The sequence below is a fragment of the Mauremys reevesii genome, linkage group 8 (genome assembly GCF_016161935.1).
Source record: "Mauremys reevesii isolate NIE-2019 linkage group 8, ASM1616193v1, whole genome shotgun sequence".
In the NCBI taxonomy this organism is placed as follows: Eukaryota; Metazoa; Chordata; order Testudines; family Geoemydidae; genus Mauremys; species Mauremys reevesii.
The window spans coordinates 66,675,135-66,699,825 of NC_052630.1; the positions used below are offsets into that span (position 1 = coordinate 66,675,135).

Consider the following 24,691-nt stretch of genomic DNA (forward strand, 5'->3'; position numbering starts at 1 on the left):
GCTGGCTAGGACACAGTCGCCTGGAGTTGAAGCCAACCAGCCACCAACCTAGCACTAAGCTATGTTCAAACATAATTTTGTAAAAGAAAACAGCGTAAAGGTGTCCAAGATTAGAAACAGCAATGTTATAGATGGCAGCCAAGTTTTTACAGCTCCTACTCCCATGGACACAGGACTGCGCAAAATACTGCTCAGTTCTATTGGGTTGGGAAAACAATGTTATAATATATGCACATAGCACTGCATTTTGATTTATTGCCCTCTGATGGTAATTCCAATTAAATTCCACTTAGTACAGGAAATGTCTTTTGACTATGGTACGCAGAATCTTTTAATAGAATGGTGATCATTTCTGTGTTTGCAGGATGAAATTAACATATGCTAGGCTATTAGCTGCAAAACCTAAGCTCTCTTTTCACTCTTCTTATGAAAATCCAGGGAACATGCAAGATACTTCTAGGGAAATGACACTGTTCAAGTGACTACCTCATCCAACAATTCTGAGTATATCCTCCACCACCACCACCCAGTGCCATCATATGATACAAAACAAAGAGTTCACAAACAAAAGCAAAGACTGTAGATGGAGTGGTATCAGAATACAACCTATCTGGTAAAAAGGTAATCTATGGGGTATATTGGTATGAATAAACCAGCTAGTACACATACAGGTTTTCTACTAGTTAGAAGCAGGACTGCTCAACTGTATATCATAGACCTTTCACTGCTCACAGACAACAGGATTTGTCTTTAGCTCAAGGAACAGAGTTTGCTCTCTAGGAATAGGAGTGTCTGAGTTCTATCCCTGCAGCTGCTGTTAAGTGCTAAGTGACCATGCTGCAAAGAGACCATTGTGAAGTCCTAGTACTTATGAATTTGTAATAGCTTCAATTCCATACATTGTGGGTTGGGGGTTAAAGAGGGGAGATGATATGCAAAATGGGTACTCAAAGTACATTACCAATACCACCTAGAGGAGAGGGTAATATGATGTGAGAAATTGACTGAAAGGTGTGAGATCTTCTTGCAGATATTACAGTGGCAGCAACTGAAAAGAGAAATGATCCTAGTAGGTTCATAAGTCCTTCAATGCAGGAAATAGTGATTTGTAATGAAAATGTTATTGCTTATTCCCTGTAGATGTTCTTGTGAGTCCCTCTCAGACGTTGCAAGGAATTGTACTTTGCTTTTGTCTCTATGATATATGCTGGGGCTACTTTCAGCCAGTGGCACCCTCTATAGTCAAGCAGGTGTTATGTTAATTCTGCCTCAGTTTCCCTTTTGTTCAACCAATCACAGTTGAGCCACTTGTCTGGTAGGTCCTCAAAGTAACTCCAGTCCTCCACCAGGATTGTTAACAGTTTCTCCCCTCTCAGGGCAGTAAAGAGTCTAGTGAGTCAACAGGCCGGTAACCCTAGTATCTCTATGTTGGGGTTCAGACCTCTTTGCTCAGCAGGCTTTAATATCTCCTTTGCTGGAGTTGGTAGGGGAACCCAGACACACCCACTCCTCTGGGTTTCAATCCCATAGGCCACAGAGCCACACCACTTTTTGTCTGGGCCAGAGTTGTGTGGTGTTGCAACCCCATATACTAGGTCGTAATGCTACTTACTCACTCCTCACTAAAATAGCCAATGCTTCATTAGAGAAGAACTATTCCATTTCTCCTTCAAATACAAAATCATCCAGCCAACACAGAAGAAACCCACCCTGGATACTACAGTCCAAGCCAACTATTGGCCAGTGTCAAACTTGTCATTTCTGAGCAAGCTCACAGCAGATCTAGCCAAAGGCCTATTAACAAGCTCACCTAACTGAAGCCAACATTCTAGACCTGGCCCAATCTGCAATTAGGCACAGAACTGAAACCCCTTTAGTGACACTGATGGATGACCTCCCCCTGTCAGTGGACAGAGAGCAGATATCCATTCTCTCTGAGGACACCATTGACCAGGAGATACTGCTGTATCGCCTGAGTGGAGGAAGGAGCCCAAGGTAAAGTGCCAACATGGTTTGAGTCCTTCCTAGAGCAAAGCACACAAGGAGAGGTGACGGGAATCTGCACTAGCTCCCTCACTTGTAGGGTTCCATAAGGATCAATTAGCTCTCTGGTCCTTTTCAATACCTACATGCAACCACTAGGTGAAGTGGTTAGATGATATAGACTAAAGGGCCAGCAATATGCAAATGACACACAGCTCTACTTATCCTTCATCACAGACAATACAATCACCACCATCAAGATGGTCCAGTGCTAGGATGAGATAAGCTCATGGGTTTAGGACAGCTGGCTGAAGCTGAACCCAAGCAAAACAGAGGTGACACTATTGGGCAGAGGAATTTGCAACCACAGTGCAGTCTCCTTTGGTTGAAGGTTCACATCCAATTGGTCAATGCAGTCTGTAGTCCAGGAGTATTCTTGGATTCCTCACTGACACTACAGCAATAGCCGCGAATAATACTTTTTACCATCCCCAGTTGGCTGGGAGACTCTGTCTCATTCTAGCAGATGAACACTTGGCCTCACTTATTCATGCCTTTGCCACCCCTCAGCTGGACAACTGCAGTGCAATATACCTGAGCATGAAACCTTCAGCACTTGGGAAACTCCAGCTAGTACAAAACACTGCAGCACAGCTCCTCAGCAACACAGGCTATCATGAACACATCACATTTGTTCTCTGCTCTCTACATTGGCTTCCCATACAATTTGGAATCAATTTAGGATCTCAGTCTTTATCTTTAAAGTGCTCCATGTCCTGGGCCCAGCATACCTAAAGACCATTTGATGCTCTGGAACAAAGACTGTGTTCAACAACTTTGCTCCTCTGGCACAATGGAAATCTCAACAATAAAAGTAAAGCTGGTCTGTGCAGGACAAACAATCTTCTCCAGGGGGATGGTTCAAGACTGTACAATGAGCTCCCCCAGGAATTAAGGACTGTCACAAACCTTACTTGTTTTTTCTCCAAATTCAAGGTGCATTCCTTTGACTTTGCCTTGTCTAATATAAATCCATGGCAAACAGGTACATTTAAAAAAAAAATAGCAAAACAGGACACTCCGCTGCACATGCTGCTTCTTCTGGGGAGATGATGAGAGAACAAACATGTGACAGTTGTGTAGTCATGTTGCTTAATGTACTACTGGAAGGCACCTGGATACAATGGTGATGTGCGTAATATAAAAACCTATATAAGAATGGAATTTGGAGGCATTGGGTGTAAAGGCTCATGAACCAGGGGGTCAGGCTGCTGGGGGAGAGGGCATCTGAGAAGGGAAGAGAAGGATCAAAGGCAAATCTATGGCCCTTCCACTTTAAATGGTGCTCTGCAGCCCCTGAATCTAGAGATCCTGTATAAAGCAGTTTCCCCTCCCGCCTCATCTCTTATTGTTTCCCACTATGCCTCTCTTGTAGACTGTGATCCTCTTCCTCTGTAGGTCAAAGTACCTGGGAGGCTTCCGACCAGTCTGCTGCTGAAGGCCCCTGCTCTCAGTGGTTCCTCACCCACCCTGGCAGCCACCCCTCCTTTCTGACCTGCAGCCTTTTGGTCTCCCAAGGTGTTGCAGAGTCACCAGTCAGCCCCTGCTGAGGAGGCCCCCTGTAAATCTTTTAGAGGCTTGGAGAGGATGGAGTCTGTACAGCCCATGACAATACCACAGAAATAAATTTTATTTCTTTCATAGAAGAGTAACAAAGATGGCTTCAAATTTCACACTTACAGAAAAATAATTTTGTTGGTGGAAAACCACGTTTTTTTTTAAACCAGAGTAAGATTTTACGTCACTATATTAATACATTTTATGATGTGCTACTGTCAAGTTCGCCATTATCACATAATTAGGTAAGTTTTTTAAGCATTTCAGATGCTGTTGAGTACATTCATCTCCATGTGCACCTAACTTCCAGGACTTGCTGAGGAGAATATTAAATTGGGCTGGACCTCAGGCATATTAATGGTTTGGTTCAGATACCTTGAACCCTTCTCAGAAACTTATTCAAAAGCTGGAAATCTTGTGAGATCATACTGTCTTGCAAGACACTCCCTACTTACCAATGTCAGTCAGACTGTGACAGCCAGAACCTCTCTCACATATGGTAGTACTTTCACTTCTGCATCCACCTGAAACCAGTAACTGCACAAGCAGGGAAAAAATAAGTAAAAAGCAAGGGAAATATTCTGCTCTCAGACACACCCATGAAACTCCCACTGAGGTCAATGGGACCTATGTGTACAGAGTGAAGTGCAGAACTGTGTCCTGTAAAGAGTCTATACAAAAATTTCAAAAAATTACTTCACTTATGCAGGTTTAATTCAAGTTCTGAAGAAGTGTTCAGGTAGGTTCATAGATATTCCAAATCCATTTGCCCATTCCTAGAGACTACTGGTTTGATCCTTCACCTTTAAAGTCAATGAGAAATTTGCTATTGACTTTAATAGGAGTAGGATCAGGCTCTGTCTTCCTAAATGTCATATGTATGTTTCAAACAAAGTTTGCCACTCAAACCTCAGTTTTGGTCCTTAAGTTCCTATTCAACTCAACCATTCCTGCACAAGCCCTGTGGTTCTAAATCCTGTTAAATTGTTTTTGAATGTGAAGCATTTTCGTTAAGTTCTATTGTATTTTAGGACTTGGACTTCCTGTCCCACATACAGAGATCCCTGTGCATTGACCCAAGCAGTTGGTAATATCTGGAATACTACGTTGCAAGAGCAATGGCGCCTTAATGATGTATTACATGAATACATCATCAAAGCTATGGCATTCTTATGATATATTAGTTTAATACATCACAGCAGTGCCATAGCTTAGACAATATATTACTCAAAAACATAGCAACGACTAGAAAGATCAAGATAAGTTTTGTATTTTTTTCAATTTATTTACACTATGAGGGTTTTTTTAAGTTTCAGAAATAAAATAAGTGTTCCCTGTGGACAGGAGATTGCTAGTGCCACCTGATAAATGTGGAGGTTCCCTAGAATCCCCTTCACATTTCTCTACCCAATTCACCCCCTCCCCCCAAAAAAATCTTTACAGCATAAATGAGCAAAGACACCTCCATCTGCTCAAGGAACAGTTCTGACAGTTTGCCAGAGCTCGTCACTTTGATGTCATATTCTATTCCTTTTACAGACACACATTCATAGCATATGGGTTTGGGTTATTTTTCCTTTCATTCTTTTGTTATAAAAATAACTATTAATACTTAGTGCTAATTCAGGGTGAGATTATCAGACTGCAGTCTAGACTGTTGTGAGGGATAACACATTGTTGGAGCAGAAACAGCCCAGGAGGGGCTCTGTGACTCCTCAACTCACAGTCTTCCCTCCTTCTCCAACAGTGCATTGCCTCTCACAACAGGCTGCTCGGAAGAGGGAGTAAACAGTGCCAGCTCCACTGCAGCATACACTCCCCAATGCACTGGCACAGCCATCCCTTCTACACCCCACATCCACTTGTGTGAGGTAGGGCACTTAGTGGCCTTACTTCTTTGTAGCAGAGGATAAGCCACAAACTGGCCTATGGTGTTTTCTCATCTGAGAAGCTTAACGCACTTTACAAAAGTAGGCGATCATTATGCCCATTTTACAAAATGGGAAACTGATTTTCCCAAAATCATACAGCACATGAGTGGCAGAAGCAGGACCAGAATCCAGTTCTGACATCCATTCCAGTGCCCTATCCAGGATGCTGTGAAGGCCAAGATTATAACAGGGTTCAGAAAAGGACTAGATACATTCATGGAGGACAGGTCCATCAATAGCTATTAGCCAGGATGGGCAGGGATGGTGTCCCTCACTTCTGTTTGCCAGAAGCTGGGAATGGGCGACGGGATGGATCACTTGATGATGACCTGTTCTGGTCATTTCCTCTGGGGCACCTGGCACTGGCCACTGTCAGAAGACAGGATACTGGGCTAGATGGACCTTTGGTCTGACACAGTATGGCCATTTTTATGTTCTAATTGTTCCAATAATTCAGGGAGAGTTGGGCACCTAAATTCCTTAGCTTATTTGAAAATCCCAGTCAGAATAAGGATGACCAGAATTTCCCACCATTCTCTGGAACTAGAAATTCTCTCTGGAATCTCTCAGTATCCCTTAACATTCGTATAGGTTCTCTGTGTGTGTATCTATATATTACATATTCCAAAACAAAATATTCCATTGCACCCACTTCTCTTCCTTGGGGAGACAATGAGAGAACAAATGCATGGCAGATGTTAGTCATGTTGCTTAAGACACTACTGGAAGATGCTCAGACACTGTGGTGATGAGCACCTATATAGACTAGAATATAACATGAAGGAATCTAACTCTACTACTCATCATAGTCTTTTCTAATGAAATATGAAGCCATTATGATCAATAAATAACTCCTAATCTAAAGTATCTTAAAACAAATGGGAAATGTATACCAGATTTAAAATACATTTTTATTAGAGATGCCAGTGGAAAAGAAGGACTGCCTAGAGATCCACTCCTCTAACTTTTTTTTTTCTAAAAAATGGGGAAGGATATGATTCAGATCATGCCCAATTTAAAACCCTTGTTTGTACCCCTGGTTACAGCACACGTACAAAATTTAGTGAAGATGTGTGGAACCCTCCAAATATAATTCACACCCATATAGTACACAATCACTAGTCCCTCCTTTATGCTTGCAATTTAAGAATAACCTTAATGAAATAAAAATTAGCTATCTTTTCATCTTCATGGCAATATAATAGAATATAGCTCTGTAGCGAAGCAACGACTCGCCGGTGCAGCACCTCCTATTGGTTGCCCTGGGAATTAGCTCTCTTCCAGCTCAGAGTGCCCTCTGCTGGCCTTCAGCTCACCTGCCTCAGGCCCCCATGTCCCTCCTGGACCCCAGTGCCCTTTACCTTGGGGTTCTGCCCCACACTCTGGGTCTCCCCTCCCAGGGGAATCCCCAACCCTCTAAACCCACCTTGCCTCAATGGCTACCACCAATCGTCATCTAGCCTCCACTCACTGGGGCAAACTGCAGTCTGTAAAGGCCACTCATCATTGGCAAGGGGATCAGACCAGCTGTCTCTGCCTAACCCCGGGCTGCATCCCTCTGCAACCCCCTGTACCTGCTTTGGCCTGGCCTGCAGCCTGGAGAGTTGCCAGGCTGGAGCTCCCCAGCTCCACTTGCCTTCCGCCAGCCCTGCTCTACCCCTGGTACCCTGAGCTCCCAGGCAGCCAGGTCCTTCTCTCTCCACAGCTAGAGAGAAACTCCTCCAGCTCCTGGCCCCCAGCCCGCTTATAAGGGCCATCTGCGCCCGGATTGAGCTGGCCACAGCTGTGGCTGCTATCCCTCTCAGCCTAGCTTGGCTGCTTTTAACTCTTTTTTCCAGCCACAGCCCTCTCCAGGGCTGCTTTCAACCCCTGTTCTGCAGGAGTGAGGCAGCCGCCCCACTACAAGTCCATGGAGTGGACTACATGTTAAATTGCCAGTAACAGATTTGCAGAGCTCATCTACACAGAGCTAGTTAGAAAGGTATGAGCCAGTTTAAAAAAAAAAGAACTGCCCCAAGCAAAAGCTCTGAAAACTTTGTATTTTTATGTTTGGTTGGGGGGAAAGGGGTGTTGTTTGGGTATTGAGAGATTTGGGGGGGGGTATTCTCTCCTCCCTTCTTCTGCAGTTAACTGCTTTCTTTTGCTTCACCTATGTTGCAACTTTTCAGATATTGGATTAGGCTAATCAAATGCTATAGCACTTTAGTGGATGCAGACAGTAACACAGATTGCCAGGGCCTATCTGGTAACATGGCTAACAATTATATAAATAAGTCACCTTAAATAAGTTCCTCTTGTAAAATAAACTGCATTCCACTGCCCATGCGGACTACATAGGTCTCTCCTAGGTGATTTTACTCCATCAGAACCTTTTGTTATTTTCAAGAGTGAAGTTACAGACACAAGAGCAGTAGCATGATGTTTCTAAGGCCACATATCTTTGTACTGTATGCAAACATTTCTCTGAAACCAGAAAACAGTCTCTACAACTATTGGCAAAGCTGCTTCTCAACAGCTCCAGCCTCTTCTTGGCCTTCCTTCCTGGTGATCCTGTATCCTTTGCTTGTTTACAGATCACTTTATGTAACACACAGGTTACTGCAAAGACCTCACACGTTTTCTCTGGTACATGTTAGAAAAGCATCTGTAACCCTTCTGCCCATCAGAGTTGGCAGCAACAAGGGCCGGGTTCAGTATCTAGGGGTTCCGTTTCAATAACACAATGCAAAACCAGCTCAAGCCCCCACCCAGTGATCTGGGACAATTACATACCACCTCCAAAAGGCAATACTTCCCCTCTCACAAGCACAGAGTCTGAGTGTAGCAAAAGTCTTTTAATAAAGGAGGGAAACAATGCGGCATTATGTTGGGGAAACACCACAAACAGGATTCATAACACAAACCATGAGCAAAAGACCCACCCACAAGTAAGTTTGGCAGTGTCCTTTTCCCCTCAGGGTCTTAAGTCCAGCAACCCAACAGTCACATGTTTGTTGAAGCCATATCACTACAGAAACATAACATGTTGTATTCACCCCTGTTTCACTCATGATGCAGAAAGTAAGTGTTCAGTGTCAACCACTTCTGCACTGGCCACTTGGAGGAGTTGGCGTAGGAGGGAGTGGATAGCTGGCGATGATCCCCTCTGTCCCTCACTCGGCTCCTCTCTATGATCACCAGAACCATAAGAAAAAGGGGAATAAGGAATACATGGGAGTGGGGAGAAGAAGCCGGGCTCACCCTCTCTTTGATCTGTTCTAAAACTTTTCCAACCCAGGCAGAGCAGCCAGAAGGCAAAGCACTTTTGTATTCTACATACCAGAAAGAATTGCTAACATAGTACCTATTTTTTAAGAACGGGAAAAGAAATGATCCAAAAAACTAAAGGCCCATTAGTTTGACCTCAATTGTATGCAAAGTCTTGGAACATTTTTTGAAAGATAAAGTAATTAAGGACATAGAGCTAAATGGTAACTGGGATAAATATTACAAAAGGTAGATCATGCTAGACCAACCTGGCCTCTTTCTTTGCAAAGATAACTGATTTTTTAAACAAAGGAAATGCAGTAGATCTAATCTACCTGGATTTCAGTAAGGCATTTGATACACTTCGACATGGGAAATTATTAATTAAATTGGAGAAGATGGGGATTAATATGAGAATTGAAAGGTGGATAAGGAACTGGTTAATGGGGAGATGACAATGGGTCCTACTAAAAGGTGAACTATCAGGCTGGAGGAAGGTTACTAGTGGAGTTCCACAGGGACTGGTCTTGGGACCAATCTTATTAAACATTTTCATTAATGAGCTTTACACAAAAAGTTTAAGTGTGCTAATAAAATTTGCAGATGACAAAGTTTGGAGGTACTGTCAATAAGGAGAAGGCTAAGAATATTATACAAGAAGATCTGGATAACCTTGAATATTGGTGTAATAGAAATAGGATGTAATTTAATAATGCAAAGTGCAATGTCATGCACTTAGGGACTAACAACAAGATATTTTACTATAGGCTAGGGACGTATCAGTTGGAAGCAACAGAGGAGAAAGACCTGGGTGTATTGGTTGATCACAGGATGACTATGAGCTGCAAATGTGATGTGGCTGTGAAAAAGGCTAACACAATCCTAGGATGGATCAGGTGAAATATTTCCAGTAGAGATAAGGAAGTGTTATAACCATTATGCAAGACACTGGTGAGACCTCATCTGGAATACTGTGTGCAGTTCTGGTCTCCCATGTTTAAGAAAGATTAATTCAAACTGGAACAAGTACAGAGAAAGGCTACTAGGATAATCAGAGGAATGGAAAACCTAACTTATGAGAGGAGACTCAAGAAGCTTGGCTTGTTTAGCCTAACCAAACAAAGGCTGAAGAGAGATATATATGATTGTTCTCTATGAATACATCAGAGGGATAAATACTAGGAAGGAGGAGGAGTTATTGTGTCAATGTTGACACAAGAGCAAATGAATATAAAGTTTAGGCGTGAAATTAGACAGAGGTTTCTAACCGTCAGATAGTTACAATGGCATGTGGCCCACTGGCAACTTGCTAGTAGTAAATATCCCCAGTAGCTGGAGATGGGACACTGGATGGGGAGGGCTCTGAGTTACTACAGTGAGTTCTTTCCTAGGTATCTGCCTGGTGGGTCTTGCCAACATGCTCAGGGTCCAACTGATCACCATATTTGGGATCAGGAAGGAATTGTCCCCATAGTCAGATTGGCAGAGACCCTGGGAGATTTTGGCCTTCCTCTGCAGCATGGGGCCTGGGTCACTTGCAAGTTTAAACTAATGTAAATGGTTCAATCTCTGTAATTTAAAGTCTTTAAATCATGATTTGAGTCCTTCAGTAACTCAGCCAGAGGTTAGGGGTCTATTACAGGAGTGGATGGGTGAGGTTCTGTGGCCTGCAATGTGCAGGAGGTCAGACTAGATAATCATGATGGTCCCTGGCCATAAAATCCATGAGTCTATTGCTATAGAAGTGTCCCTGTTTTTCATTTTTTAAATGTAGCCATCTAATTTGCAGGGGGACTTTTATAGGGAACTTCTGGATGAACGCTGACTCTTGAGGTGATGAGGTAAGACAAAAAGAGTGGGAGAAATGTGCATACCAACCTGTTACTGCTGTGTGCTAATTGTAAGATTCCCTACATTGACATCTCCAACTGGGTTTGGCACAACCTGTAAGAGGACTTCCTTTAGCATGACACATTAATAACAATATTTCTCAAGGAAACAATCTATTTTATGCCCACAGGATGCAGTTTACCTCCACTGAGCTACAGTAAGTTACTCTGTATTAATCTGCTGTTACATAACATCCTAATAATTTACTGGCAAATGTGGGTCTGGATTTGAATTTGTTTATTGTTGGGGAGTGGGGGTTCTTCCTTTAAATACATGAATATTTTTCTATTTTTGGCATAGAGCATTCCATATATTCCTGTTGGGCTGCTTCCTTCAGAAGCATAAATCAAACAAAGTAAAAACATTATTGCACATAAGGGATGAATTAGGCCCATTTGAAAATCACAAATTTTTGTAAGAAAAACCATGCACAGAGATCTCTCAATGTAACCAGAAGAGAGAATGATTCAGCTCCTCATCTGAATATGTGAGGCAAATGAATCATGAACCCCATTTTGAAAAGGTGAGAAAAGGCCTAATGAAAAGGACTTTGTTCACACGAAAATCAACTGCTCCACCCTGGGAATGAAGAAATAATAATTCTTCTGTAGCACCTTTTACCTGTAGATCTCCAAGAACTATACAAAGCTGGGTACATGTCATTATTCCCATTTTACAGCTGGAGCACCTAAGGCAAATAAAAGTTAAGTGCCTTGGCTAAAGTCACACAGTGACCCAGCCAATGGCAGAATAGGGAACAGTACCAAGGTCTCCTGCTTTCATATTCTGCACATAGGACCACACCACCTCCCTGGAACAAAATCACAGCCTTGGCACATGTTGTAGTGGCAGGGCACCCACAAACCATTCCATTTCCAGCTACTCTTGGAAACAGAGGTGGAGGGAGCAATGAAGGCAGCAAGCTGCTTCCCACCTACTTCACATGAATCTGGATCCACATCATGTGAAGACCCAGCAGCTACACCCTCATTTGAAGGCAATACACACCCTCCTCCATTTCATGTTCCTCTGTGTCCATCTGGAGCCCACAGAGGATTCTGAGTCATCCTGTGCAGATACTTTTTCTCACCTGCAAAATGGAAGTTTATAGTTTCTCAGGTGTTAGGCCCTTTGACACCCTGCATAAGCAGTCAGGACTTGGTCCAACAATAAGTACATTCTATCAGAATAAACGGAGATAATGGAAACATTATCTCCAAACAGCATATCTACACAGAAGATATAAACTACTTCTACTACTAAGTGTACAAACTCTACCTCCAGACTGCACTGTCAAGTAAGGAACCTGAAGCAATAACATGTGTTGTTCAAAGCTCCTTAAGGGGCCAACACATCATTTTTGTAAAATGAAAACTAAGTCAGCAGCAACTAGGGTGACCAGATGTCCCGATTTTATAGGGACAGTCCCAATTTTGGGGTCTTTTTCTTATATAGGCTCCTATTACCCCCCACCCCCGTCCTGATTTTTCACACTTGCTGTCTGGTCACCCTAGCAGCAACTGATCTTAATAGCAATGTACCAGGGTTTACTCACCGGTGGAGAACCCCTTTGTGGCTGCACCTGGGGATTAGCTCTGTCTGGTCTGATGCCCCCATCCTTCTCTTGCGCTATGGCCCCTCTTGTTCTCTAGGAGTCACAATGCTTCCCCTTTGTGACTCAGCCCTTCAGCCAGGTCACTATACAGTTTTCCCCTTCCAGGGTAACAAAGTCTCACTGGACTAGCTGTCCAGGTGCCATTCTAGGCAGTCTTCCCATTCAAGACTGTGCCACTTTCCCAGTGGCTAGGACAGGAACCCGGACCTGCCCACTACTCTGGGTTCCAGCCCAAGAACCCTACAAGCAGCAGCCTCGGTTGGCACAGTCTCAGCCTTTGCAGCTGTTTCCCTAGGCTTCTTCCTACTCCACCCTCCAGAGGCTTTCTTCTCCATCATCCCTGTGGATCAGCCCTTCCCTCCAGGTCAGGATCCCAGGTTTCTGTCCCCTCTTTCCCCCAGGTTTCCTCCTCCTCTCCTCAGTAGGCCCAGAGAATGACTGCAGACCTCTACACTGCAGCCCCTTCTGCTCTCACTTCCTGGCTTTATACAAGCCCCAACCTTCTCCTGCTGAGATGGGCTCCATTTTCAATTAATGATTATAAATTAAGCCTAAATCTCCCTCAGGTGTATCCTAAAAGGTTAAATTAGCCCCTTCTGAGCCACCTTAACTCCTTTAGGGCTGGTGTGTGGTCAACAGCCAATCACAAGTAACATATCTGTTGCAAAGCATCAGCACATCAACCTGCATATGATAGGTGCATATGATAGGAAGGAACAGAAAGCTAGAATGGAAATCGCTGTTTCTCCTAGCAAAATATAATTCCAAATAAAACAAATATTGTATAATCCACAAGACCATCACATTTAATAGGTGACCAGAAGGATTTTAATTTAGTTTTTAGAATAGACAGCAAGCTGCAAAGAAAACCTAAACACTGAGCCAAGCCCAGAAATAAGTTCTGAGTGCCCAGGGTGCGTATGGAAAAAAATCAACCCAGAAATAACCTTTCGGAAGGAGGCAATTTATTACTCCTGCTACTTCTGGATTCACTGTCGACACCCCAGAGTGCACCATTGTAGAACATCACAGCTCAGCTGCGTCAGCCCATAAAGCCCAGAGGAAAATGCTTATTGTTTCATATATAAAGCATTCATGAAGATGACAATAAACAAGAACCTTTGAAAACTCTGTCCTGTGCAGGAAAACATGCAAGTCTTTCTGGTGCCCTTATGGGCCACCTCAGTGTTCTGAGGAGTGTTCTGGTATCTGTGATGTCAATAACAAACACTCACTTTACTGGCGCTATAAAGAATTTTTAAAGAGGACTCTTTAGACTTATTTTATGTACTGAATTCTCCTCTCCCCACAGTAGTAAGGAGATAGTGAGCTCATTTTTCTGTGCTTGGCTCAATGTGAAGGTTTCCTTTCTAGGTTATCTTTAGGCTTGGAAGGATTTGATTTTTATCAGTAATGTCAGTAAATATCATTTTCACCACACACACCAATGAAAAAATATTTTCATCGATAAATAACCAAAATTTACAGATAGGTATATCAAGTTCTGCTTGAGAACTTCTTAGAGTCAAAATCCAGTGTGAATTAGTCTTTTTACAAATGGACAAGTGAATGAATAGTAAAAACAGGTATGATTTGTTGATTTAAGGATATTTTGTATATTTTGACATATTATGTTGACATTTGTGTTTTAACAATTTATAAAACTTTAACTTTTTTAATCTCAACATCTAGTATCATTAAATAATTGTCTGGTTCCTCCATAATTTCCCATTATTGTGAAAATTTAAAAATAATAAATGCTTTAAAAAACAGATATCTGTTGAAATTATAAAATAATAAAACTCAAAATTCCGCCAAGCCTATTTATCTTTAATATCTTTAATATGAGTAGGTTGCAATTTCTAGTAAACTATGTTGTTCATATGATCTTAAAAAAAATTCTGCATCTTATTCTGAAGTTAATGTAGATAGTGCATATGACATGAAGATAATAGTAGGAGCAGAGTTTTTTGCAAAACCAGACATCTGAAATGGCATCTGGCACTGAGCTACAGATTTGATTTAAAATAGTGACACTTACATAAAGTAGCACTAAAACTAGCATTTTATTTCATTCACAAATAAAACAATGTAAAAGTTTCTGGAAAATTCTATGCAACCACGATCGCAGTGCAGTTATTTATCAAACTGCAACTTAAATGAAATCAGTGAAACCTCACACTGGGCCTAATGCAAAGATTTCTGACATCAGCGGGAGTATTTACAAAAGTGGGTAAACCTTATCATCCCCATTTTACAAAGGAGTTAATCGAGAGGGTAAGTGATTTGCCCAAGATTTCACAGTGTTTCACTGGCACTGTCAGGAACTGAACTCAGGTTTCCTGAATTCCTGGCCTATACACCAAGGACCCTATGTTTATGGAGCTCAGCAAGGAGAGTTTAGTAATTAACATATCTGCCAACACTGGAAAGCTGTAAGTACTGAGACTGAGGGAGAAAATAGGGAAACACCTTTTAATTCTATTAGTAAAAAGAAAAATAAAGACAGCCCCTCTTAACTGGGGCGGTTAGTAAACATCCTGTTCCTGTATAGTGCGAACGCTTAGGGAACAAAAGAAAACCATAAAAGGGCTTTGTGACACACAACAAACTCAGGTGCTGAGGGACAGAATCCTCAGACCAACCTGGCCAGTCTTCAGTCTGTGAATCTGAGCTGCAGCAATAAACACAAGCAAGGAGGACGAGTAACAGAAGAAGCCCATTGTTTATCCCCATGGACGGTTGTGGCTTGTGGAGTCATGCAGGGGGAAGGCGAGGGGGAGCTACAGATATTCTTCACAGAGTGATTTTCTGCTGTATATACAGAAGGACACACGCAAAAGGTTACCATTGATGCTGCACCCCACATAGCCAATTCACAACCTTTAGGTCTATAACTATAACCGACGCATGGAACCCAATACAACACTGTTGTATCCTGACAGGGTTGCAACATGGTTAAAAGTTGTACTGTGGATGGAACCCAACATGATTTAAGTAAACTGAAGTGTTCAGGTTTGAACAATTGCCTCAGGGGAAAACAGGGAAGAAAAGAAGGTCTCCAGTAATTTGTATATTTGATTTTTAATTTGAGTGGTGCCCAGATACTATAGCAGTGAGTGCTATTATAAAAGCCTGGATGGATGGATAGTTAGGATAAATAACGTACTGAAAAAATACAAAAATCCCCTATAAAAATTAGACACCTAAAAATATACTAAAATCAACCCAATGTTATTTTGGCAGCATCTGATATGCAAGGCTCAAAATGATTAACCAAAAAGTTTCATAGTCCTCATTACCCTCAATATAACTCAACTTGTATTTACACTCCTTTTATGCCAGCTTTCCCAAGGAAGTCTTGTACAGATCACCACAGAAATTTATTGCAAATTTTGCAAAGCTTTTGACCTGTATCATCTTATTAAACTTTTATGAAAAATCAATGGAGTTCAATCATGTTATAGGCTGTTCTTCACACACTTCAGTGGTAAATGGAGAAGTCTATTTATCCCAAAGTCTAGAGTGAAGATGTTAGTACTGATAGAAGTCTCTGATTATAACTACGTCTGTCATGACTGTGAACTTAAAATAGAGAGTAAGGAAATGAAATAAAGAAATTCAACTTTGAGAAAAAGAGCAAAACAGAGAACTTAGAATCAATGGCTTTTTGAGGACCATCACCTTATAAATTAAGAAACTTTACTAAAAAAACATGTTTCAGATATACACTAGAGAAAGCATACTTTTACTCAAGGATAAATACAAAGGCATAGCTGTTATGCAATACATTACTAATGCCACCAGGAGAGAGGACAAAGATGATGGACTCACTTTTTAAAAATAAAATTAACAAGCCACATTTTGAATAACATAAACAACAATACATGCTGCATCTGAATAATGAGAAAGTCACTGCAATTGTTCACAACAATCAAAACCAGCCAAAAATTTATCATGCTTCTGACGGTAGAGAAAATGCAACCCATGCATGAACTCTATAAATGTTCTTCCCCTCTCCAGTTCAGGGGACAGTTATGATAGAGGTTTGGAGATAGGAGCATAGCGTTGTTTGGGCAACTCGGGGAAGAGATTTGATACGAGAGGAGTAAGGAACTCACTGGTTGGGGTTTGTGCAAAGGACAAGTAGCAATATATAGGTATGCTCATATGTACGTGCTCAGCCACCCAACAGGTGACCAGGGTCTGCAGGGGTTACAAAAACAGGGACAAAATATCCATGTTTGTAAAACCACAGGGGCACCAGGACAAGCCTTGAACTTGGATCCAGTCACAGTTTTCAGGCACACACAGTCACCTGGGTCATGGTCACAACAGCAGAACGCCATTTTGGAATCATATGAGCAAAACTAGAAGTATTGCTGACCTATAGCCTTCCACAGCACCTCAGAGTGGTATTGTGGACTGTGAGATGACGTATTCCACAGACATTTCTGTAGGAATTGCCTTAAACCATGTAAGCCGTAGGACTTTGAACAATCACTGCACAACACTGCAGTCCTTTATAGGAGGATATCGACTCATGTTTGTTCCGTTTCTTTATTTTCCTTTTGTTGTCTTTTCTCTCCAGTGATAGGTGGTATTGTTATCCTTTTGACTTCCTGTTAGCCAGAGGAAGTAAAGCAGCAGGGAAAAGAACGGCAATTTTTTCAATAATTTAAAAATATCCTATTAGAAAGTATGGAAAGGTGGATGGTGCAAGCTGGTTGAAGCAGAGAATTGAGTCTGAGTCGTTCCCATCCTAGACCAGTGCCCTAATCACTGGACCATCCCTCCTCTCCATACCTGCCACCTCGTGTAAGGGGATTTTTTTTAAACAGAACTATAAATACATGCAGATGCACGCGCACACACACACACACAACAAACATCCTTAGTGGGTTCCATCTATCCCCCACATGCTGCCCCACAGTGAGAGTATAACCGACAGCTATAGGCACAGTATGATGCGCCATCATCAGTGACAGCATTTCTCAGGAATCCCTTAAGACTAACAACAACTAATCTCTCTGTGCTCACTTGCTTGCCAAATTGGGTGGAATGCTCATTAGCAACCCCTCAGTTACCAGCAAAGAATTGCCAATATCTGGTAGTTACCAATGAGCAGATGGCAGATTTGAGGCATTGCAGCCAGGGAAGGAAGCACTGGGACCTACCTTCCCTGGCCTCAGCCCCACAAACCTGCCTGTGGGCAAGAGAGAAGCGGGGTTGGGGACTGCAGCCTAGATATTGGGGCTTAGTGTGCGGAGGGGAGGCTGTGGGCAGGGCAGCAGCAGGGAGAGGGACTATGCAACTCTGCAAACCACCCTCCACCCCAGCACCCCTGCTCCCTGCAGAAAGCCTGCCATCCAGGCTGCAGCCCCCTCCCCAACAGGGGCTCCCCCATTAGGAGGGGATGCGGGTGCCCTAACCCCTTAACTCTTGCGCAGTCCCCAGGTGCAGGCAGGTTTGCAGGGCTGCAGCCAAGGAAGGTATGTCCCAGTGCTTCCTTCCCCATCTGCAGCCCCACAGACTTGCATGAGGCAGGAGCCTTTTTCCCAAAAAGAGTTCTCAGTATGTGGCACGCTGTTACCAATATCCAAATCCCATTACTGTGAAAGTCAATGGGGTGGGATTGGGTCCCAGCAAAGTGTTGCTGTTAAGTGGAACTTGTTAATATTAGGGATGCTATTAAGCAGCATTCACTGTAATTGTAAAGAAAAATATCCGGAATGTTAGACATTTTTGTGGTCACAAACCTGGTGTCCACAATTCAAGAAAGATGTTGACAAATTGGAGAGGGTTCAGAGAAGAACCACAAGAAAGATTAAAGGATTAGACAGCTTCCCTTATAGTGATAGACTCAAGGAGCTCTATCTATTTAGCTTAACAAAGAGAAGATTAAGAGGAGCCTTGATTACAGCCTATTAGTTCCTAGATGGGGAACAAATATTTAATAATGGGTTCTTCAATCTAGTATAGAAAGTTGTAACACGATCCATTGGCTGGAAGTTGAAGCTAGACGAATTCAGACTGGAAATTAAGAATTTTTAACAGTGAGAATAATTAACCATTGGAATAATTTACCATAGGTTGTGGTGCATTCTCCATAATTGACAATTTAAAAATCAAGATTGTATGTTTTTCTAAAAGATATGATCTAGGAATTGTTTTGGGGGAGTTCTATGGCCCATGTTATAGAGGACATTAGACTAGATGATTACAGTGGTCCTTTCTGGATTTGGATTTGAGGAACCTTTTATCCAAGAAGTAATTAAAATATCAGATTCACATTTTTATGTTACACTTATTGACACAGTAATTACACACATGTAATTAAAAAGCATACTCTATATAGTAGAACACGAGATGTTAAATGCTTCCCAAGCATGTCAACATTGGTACACAACATAGGCCAGATCCTCAGATAGAGTAAATGAGTATCACTAATTTACCCCAGCCAAGGGTCTGACCCTTGAGAGTATTATGTGGAGGAAAGATCGTGTGGCAAATTAAACTGCAGGTTTTGAACAAATATTCATTTTGTCTAGCTACACTGATAAAGTCAGATCATGTTAGAAGTGTATCATAGAAAGGAATTGGTACTACAGGTTAGTCTTAAGCATCTGTTGAGTTCATTTTGTTCATGTATCCTCTGAAGGGAATGCTGTCTTGCTCTGTCTTTAACCTTGATTACTACGGGGAAAACCCCTAAATGGGATGTTCTTTTGGTCTGATAAACAAAACGTGTGCTAATACATCTTACACTGAACATGATCGTCAAGGGAATTAGTTGCATAGTCTACACTTGGGTACAGAACAATATTTGTATGAGGTTATGCTTATTGAAGGGCTGACAGAGAAAATGGCTTAAATTGCTATTTTCTGCATTTTAAATCAAGAACTTCTACAGAATAGGAAGCAAACAATAAAGAAGATGAAAATAGATGATAGTCAAACAATACTTTCCTGTACTCAAAATATAAATAATCGTACCAGTTGTTATCAAATAAAATTCTCAAGAAAACAGAGAATGGATGGAAAGGAATTGTACATGCAGACTATGACTACCCATTTGACTTTGACAGTACTTAGGCAATAACCTTGACTGCATTTAATGACTGTTTTGAAGAACATTCAAGCCAAATTTCCAGCTGTTAGCCCTACATTTAGAAAAATGGTGGCTTTTAAAGAAAGACAGAAAGTACCTGGTGTTGTGGAGTTTATACAAATAAGAAAAGCTTACAATGGTGACATGGTTGCTTGCAAAAAAAAGGGAGAAAATCACAATTAACTACCAGGTTTGTTCATTTTTCAGCTCACTAAAAAGGATGATGACCCAGAAACAGTTATTAGTGAAAAACAGAAAAATCCCACGCAATTTCAGCAACAGTATATGTACACCCTGCATTTAAATGAATACATCGAAACAACTTTTCACTGTTAATGTTCTTCTCTAAATAGAAAAGATTTAATTCAAAATACAACAGATTATGTAGAAAGGTCTAAAACTGTAATTAACAAAAAATAAGAATTTCCCTAAAGCTTATTTTTAAGTTAGTAGACCAGGTTTTAATTGCTGATAACCTCAGGTCAGATATACAATAGGCAGGGTCTCTGTGAGGCAGTAAACTTGGCATCAATTCTCTTCATTTCATGCACTCTCTGATCAGGTTTTGTTTTGCAAAGGTCATTTAATTAGTACTATCAGTAACAGTTACTACCTTAACATTATCTTCCTTTAGCTAATGATAGCATTTTGTATGTGTTAAGTAAAACAGGAATTAACAAAATTCCAATGGCTTACTTAAATGATAAATAATGAGCCATTTTAAGGAAGAAATCTCCCGGGGAGTGCGGAAAAACCTGCAGCTGAAGGCAAGCGAGTCAGGATGTGTAACTCTGCACAGGCATAAACAGGAAATGGAGCAGCTTGCATTTGGATTGACAACCTGGCTCCAAATGGCTCATCTAAAGCGGGCACGATGCTTGACCCCTGTCAAACACGAAAACTAAGGTTTTGTAACAGTTTTATGTCCTGACACCTGAATGACCAAGAAAAATGGGACTTGTTAAATCAGGGAATTGTTTACGGTAACAAAGTCACATTTTATTTTAAATATTTTCTCATCCCAACTCTCCATACAGCTCATGTGGTAACACCAGTAGAATCATAGAATCATAGAATATCAGGGTTGGAAGGGACCTGAGGAGGTCATCTAGTCCTACCCCCTGCTCAAAGCAGGACCTAAACCCCAACTAAACCATCCCAGCCAGGGCTTGGTCAAGCCTAACCTTAAAAACCTCTAAGGAAGGAGATTTCACCACCTCCCTAGGTAACCCATTCCAGTGCTTCATCACCCTCCTAGTGAAAAAAGATTTTCCTAATATCCAACCTAAACCTGCTGCACTACAACTTGAGACCATTACTCCTTGTTCTGTCATCTGCTACCACTGAGAATAGTCTAGAGCAGGGATTGGCAACTGGCGGCACCAGGGCTGCCCGGGGGGCGGGGGGGCAAGTGGGGCAATTTGCCCCAGGCCCCACAGGAGCCCCCACGAGAATACAGTATTCTATAGTATTGCAACTTTTTTTATGGAAGGAGCCCCCAAACTTGCTTTGTGCCTGGCTCCCTGAATCCTCTGGGCAGCCTTGGGCGGCACACATGCCACGGACGGCACGCAAGCTGATTTTTAGTGGCACTCTGCTGCCAGCCAAGGTCCCGGCCACCAGCCCCGCTCATCCTGCTGCCGGCCTGGATGGACAGAACCCTGGGTCAGCAGTGGGCTGAGCAGGGCCAGAGGCTGGGACCCCAGATCAGCAGCGGGCTGAGCAGCTCAACATGCTGCCAGTCTCGGGTTCCATCTGCTGCCCCCACTGCCGGTCTGGGGTTCCATCCACCGGCCCCTGCCAGCCAGGGTCCCAGCTGCCAGCCCCACTCAGCCTGCTGCCAGTCTGGGGTTCCATCCAGCCCCTGTAAATATAAAATGTATTATTGGCATGCGAAACCTTAAATTACAGTAAATAAATGAAAACTTGGCACATCACTTCTCAAAAGTTGCCGACCCCTGATCTAGATCCATCCTCTTTGGAACCCCCCTTCAGGTAGTTGAAAGCAGCTATCTAATCCCCCCTCACTCTTCTCTTCTGCAGACTTAATAATCCCAGTTCCCTCAGCCTCTCCTCATAAGTCATGTGCTCCAGCCCCCTAATCATTTTTGTTGCCCTGTGCTGGACTCTTTCCAATTTTTCCACATCCTTCTTGTAGTATGGGGCCCAAAACTGGACACAGTACTCCAAATGAGGCCTCACCAATGCCGAATAGAGAGGAATGATCACGTCCCCCAATCTGCTGGCAATGCCCCTACTTATACAGCCCGAAATGCCGTTACCCTTCTTGGCAACAAGGGCAGTAGACTGGAAATTAATCTTTTTGTCATACAGAAATAACATCTGATTCTCTTATTGCCATACTCCAACATACTGTAGTGTAGGGAATAGCTTGGCTTCCTACAAAGAGCCTGCAGGACCCAATCCTACACCACCAATTTCAGTGGGAACAGTGCAATACAATGCTCTGTATCAAGGGACAGGAGATTTGGGGGTAAGGAAGTGGCAGGATAGCACAAGAGCAGGAGGTGGGCTTTAGGTCTGTCGTTATTCAGATGCACTGGGCATTACCCCTCTTCCTACCCCATGGAAGAGGCATGCAAGAGCCCAGGAGCAATTTCAACCTTAAGGCTGCAGTACAGGCTGCAGAGCACAAAGGAGATCACTAGGGTTGTGTGACGAGTTAAGGATTTGGCTCTTATACAGCACACTCAGGTGATCTTACCACATAATATAAAGAATAGATAGAACGCTATAAAAAGAGTTCCATACAACACAAGGACAATTACCATCCACTCTCCACAACATATTCCTGAAAAAAAAAAATGGGGTCAAGATTTTCATCATCAGTATCCTAAATCCATAATTAGGGACCTATATAACTGGTCTCCATTTCAAAAGTATCAAGCATCCGGCAAATGGAACTGACTTCAATAGTGGCTGTTGGTAGCTCAGCACTTTTGAAAATCAGATCACTTATTTAGGTGCCTAAATATGGATTTGGGAAACTAGCTTTAGATGCCTGTTTTTTAAAATCTTGGACTTGGATTTAGCATAAAAAGTTATCCGTCAGACATCTACTGAGGACAAAGGGGATATTGAATCATCATGATTATTACTACTAATAATAAATAGTAATACTTAATAAAATATTTAAAATTTAAAAGTCAATTTTATACAGTATGTAATGTCAAATTTAGCTGTCAAAGAAGAAAGCTGCCCCCAAAAACAAGATATTTTATTATAAAATAAAGCTGCCAATGTAGTATTTTTTAAACTTATATTAAGTAAGTCAGAGGAGCTTGGACCACTCATTCTTATGTTTAAAAAGAGGTAGCTTAAATTGCACTTGCAAAGAAACTCCAATATAAATAAAGTACCTGTATATCTAGATTTTGCATTTAAAGTTCCAGTTACAGGGTTTAGAGATTAACTGCACTATTTAAAAAACACACACAAAACTGCAAAACAAGGAACATAATACATGTCTACAATAGTTTTTAAAATGACCAAGGCATTTTAAACATGACTCAGAGTTCTTAGCAGGTTAACAAACCAACAAACAAAAAACCCGTATTGAAAAAATCCTGTCAATTCATGCAATAGAATTTAATAGAGAATTATAATCCCGCTATAGCATTCTTCTGCATAGTAAAACGCTTCAGAAAGACTATTGCTTCCTATAAAATTCTATATAGGGTTTTAGAGCATTTGCATAGTACCCTCTATTTAGATGCTGCAGAACTCTATAGATTTAGTCCCTATAAAACTTTATACAATTTTTTTCATAGGAGGAATGTGAGTTCAGGGTTCTATTTTTCCTGAATGTGAAATGACATCACTACCACCAATAGCATAAAGCTGCATGCCACATGCTGGTTTAGGTGCTAGTGACAGCACAAGGAGAAAAAGAAGTCTAAAAATAGATCCTTATAGAGCAGAAACTATTTTCAAATATTTTATTTTAAAATGTATTTGTGTATCATTTCATTCTTCCCATTTTGTTATTTACAATATGCTAGTGCCTAGGAGTTCCAGCCCTGGACCAGGGCCACATGCTATAGGCACTGCACAAATATGGGGTTCCTGTCCCAGAGAATTGACAATCCAGTTGACTTACTGATTTAGGACCTGAAGCAGTCTCTTGTATATATTTATTTTTAAATCACTTTGCTTCACCTTTAAAACAAGGTGGAGGAAAAAATAGCGGATCTATATTTAGCAAACAGCAACATTCTGCCCATTTATAAAATGTTGATTTGATGTCATCTTTGTGCTCATATATCTTATGGATTTTTACTTCTCTCAGTTAAATATGAAAATAAAATGAGTGCAGTTAATGATTTTACTGCTTCGTTTTTCCACTGTTTCAGGCATATTATGCAATAAACCAGAAATCAGATATTTGCAAAATATAGAACAGTTTTTAAAGAGTCTTCCTCCCCCACTCCCTTCCCAAGAATTTCATTGTAGCTTCTTGGAAACAATACACTGAGTTGGGCATTTCTCCCATCAATGAATTTATTTAACAAGTAGAAGGCAGGGACTTGGAAATTTGCAAAGTGGATACGAGGAACAAGGGTCAGAGGAAGGAGATATAAAATGTCCATTTGTCACTCATGCATCTTAATCACTAATAAGACAGCAGTAGATATCTCGGAGTCTGCTGGAGAAGAAAACAAACTATTCGCTGCACAAACATCCCAATCAAATGGCCAATGAGAATTCTTGGCACAGTCTGCAAAGGCAGATAGGCAGTTAAGTAGCTATTCATTATGCACCCCAATCGGAGAAGACAGCATGGCGTTGTGCACATTGTATGTGTGTTTGGTGGGGGGAGGCTTTGGAAGGAAGGACTACGTGGGGGGGACAGCAAAGGGAAATTAGAATGGACAATCAATTAAAATATTTGAAAGTGTAGCATATAATATATATATATATTAGCATATAATGACCAATTTCCTACTTTGTTTTAATGCTCAGTGGCACATATTTAAGGTATGTAATAAAGTTATTTTAACACATAAGCAACAATAGTTTATAAAAGCCTGGTATGAGCTTAGGATGGAGCTAAGCACCTCAGTAGTGACACAATATAAACTTCAGTACATGAAATACTGGAAGTTGATGTAAACAGCTTTTAATAGCAGTGAACATTTGTTCGCTTTGTTTAGACCATCTGGATGTTCCATTGTGTTCAGTTCAACACTGACTGCCGTCGGGTGACAGTTGATATATGTTAAGTACAAGCAAAGTGCCGCGGCCCACTCCAGGGACTCTTAGGAGAGCTTTTCAGTG

The 24,691-nt window shown here is 41.6% G+C and overlaps 1 long non-coding RNA gene across 6 annotated transcripts in view; it reads right to left on the reverse strand.

Moving 5' to 3' along the window:
- The window catches only part of LOC120370783, a 111,457-nt gene extending 99,192 nt beyond the window's left edge, over positions 1-12,265 (reverse strand). For 3 of the 6 annotated variants that reach the window (XR_005583931.1, XR_005583930.1, XR_005583927.1), the window contains exons 1-3: positions 12,223-12,263; positions 11,676-11,757; positions 4,056-4,137 (exon numbers count right to left, since the gene is read on the reverse strand). This is a non-coding gene — a long non-coding RNA (uncharacterized LOC120370783). Of the gene's footprint in view, positions 1-4,055; positions 4,138-11,675; positions 11,758-12,222 lie in introns of those variants that run through there. The other 3 variants (XR_005583929.1, XR_005583933.1, XR_005583928.1) reach the window with 3 other exon arrangements.
- Positions 12,266-24,691: the final 12,426 nt, after the last annotated feature.